Source organism: Oratosquilla oratoria, chromosome 21 (assembly GCF_046742065.1).
Source record: "Oratosquilla oratoria isolate Oo_2021 chromosome 21, ASM4674206v1, whole genome shotgun sequence".
NCBI classification, from domain to species: Eukaryota; Metazoa; Arthropoda; class Malacostraca; order Stomatopoda; family Squillidae; genus Oratosquilla; species Oratosquilla oratoria.
In genome coordinates, this window is record NC_134797.1 from 33,931,025 (window position 1) to 33,933,524 (window position 2,500).

Sequence of the window (2,500 nt, forward strand, 5' to 3'; positions counted from 1 at the left end):
ATCAGCAACTTTAGCGCCTGCAGCAAGTCCTAGCAAACAACGGCTTTTCCATCAAGGACGCGGAAGCAATTATTTGACAGGAAAAATGAAGAAATATTCATTCGGGACATCAACCCCCACCAACAAATGCTCCACGATTATTCTCCACTTCGATCTTTTATGTGTATGGCTAACTGGATAGACGATTGAATCCCAAGAAAGATGACTGACCGTAGAACGCGCCCTTTTGACCCTTAAGACAAGCTGGAGTTTTGAATTTACCACAGTAATTTTTACTAGAAACATCTCAATCCAGATACGTGACAATCATCCACCAAAAAGAAGCGGTGAATTCATCCCCCCGCACGAAGACTAGAAGCTTCGTGTTACTTCGTATAGAGAAATGACAATAACCTATCTCTCCTAACGTCAAACCTGTCATCTATAAACTAGTGTCCCAAAAAGACAATTTTAGGAAAATATGACACACCTCTAACAAGAACACATCTGGTAAAGAAAAAAAAATGCAAAAATCATTGACTCCGTTCATGACAGTGACCGTTTAGAGATCCTGAATTATCTTTGCATAAGAGAAAGGCCTCCAGCCATTAATGTACAGGGAGGTACAACCTGCGTAGCTCTAGCTTCCCTGTGTGCAAGTAACTCACGGGGTGTCACGGGAACAATTCTCTCTTAAAAATTAATATCTAACGCTATTTTGTGAGTTCCTTCCATTTACCTATATATTTGAACATATTGCATTATTTTCCTATTCTTTTGTACTTGAACATTATTCTAAATTGAGTAAAACATTATGACTTACAACATTATGGTCTACGAAGATGTTTTATTTCGACGCACTGTGAAAGAAAATGCCACAAATAGGAAGCCTGAGTATTTTAATTGATTGAAGCTGAAGCCACGGACGTAGGGGAAGAGGAAATGGTGGAGGTGTAGTTAGCGGTGGAATCAATGGGCGGATAACATGACCACTTTCCTGTACTGACGCGGATAGTATCAGTCTGACTGAGGCGCGTGTGACCTACGGAAGCGTGTCAGTCGTGATCTGGACTGCCGGAGCTTGCATGTGTTAGTGTCGAATGAGTCTCAAGTGATCGCGCAAAGGAAGATTTCTGCTACAGAAGGTTCCCGTTTTATGTGACAAATTCTGTTTATATAATTGTATAAGACATTGATTTGAATGAAGTGTGGGATTTAAGAATATGTATCAAGAGCTCATGAAAGGGTATACAGTTTTATCACTGTCCCACTTCACGTGGCAAATTCAATCTATGTACTTGGATAAAGCACTGGACATAGTTCAAACTTCCAAACTCGGAATTTAAGACCACATCGAAACCAGACAGACAGTGATGAGACAAAATAGAGAAGTTTGCAAGAGTGACGTGACAGAGGTTTGCGGAGTCGTATGACTCAGTGAAGATAACGGAAGAGGCCTTCGTTGAGCAGTGGGCTTCGAACGGCTGATTGACTGAGGGTGATCACCTTCGTAAAGGAATATGATTTTATAGAGTTGTGTATTTTGTGTTTTGTGGGAATAGAATTAGGTCGTGGTATTTATGTATATATATATATATATATATATATATATATATATATACATATATATATATATATATATATGTATATATAATAATTACACACACACACACACACACACACACACACATATATATATAATATATATATATTATATATATATTATATATATATATATATATATATGTGTGTGTGTGTGTGTGTGTGCGTGTGTGTGTGTGTGTGTGTGTGTGTGTGTGTGTGTGTGTGTGCATAATTACGCACACACACACACACACACACACACACATATATATATATATATATATATATATATATATACATATATGTATGTATATATATACATATATATATATATATACATATACACATATATGTTCATATGCATATATATATACATTATATATATATGTATATATATATATACATACATATATACATATATGTATATATATATACATATATACATATATGTACATTATCCATATATATGTATATATATATATACATATATATACATATAATATATATATACATATACATATATATATACATATATATACTGTATATACATATATATGCATATATATACATATATATATACATTTATATATATATATATACATATATATATATATATACCGTATATATGAGAACTGGGTTGGGAGCGTTTTTCTTATTTGTATTTATTCATTCATTTATTCGTTTATTTATTCATCTATTTATCTCTTTATCTATCTATTTATTTATTTGTTTATATATTTGTTTATTTAGTTATTCATTTGTTTTTTCTATTCATACACTCATTCATTTATTTATTTATCTACCTATTTACTTATCTGTTTATTTGTTATTTTCTGTCTATCTATTTATACACGAACTTATTTAATCAAATACCAATGTATTCATTTGTTAATTTATGTATTATTTACTTAATTATTTATTTTTTCGTTTATTCAAA

The 2,500-nt window shown here is 32.2% G+C and overlaps 1 protein-coding gene across 1 annotated transcript in view; it reads left to right on the plus strand.

Moving 5' to 3' along the window:
• Nucleotides 1–1,010: 1,010 nt before the first annotated feature.
• LOC143036621 (MAM and LDL-receptor class A domain-containing protein 1-like) overlaps nucleotides 1,011–2,500 on the plus strand; it is a 52,213-nt gene continuing 50,723 nt past the window's right edge. Inside the window, exon 1 of the mRNA XM_076204182.1 lies at nucleotides 1,011–1,068. The gene's annotated coding sequence lies outside the window, so the exon portion shown is untranslated. The remainder of the gene's footprint in view (nucleotides 1,069–2,500) is intronic.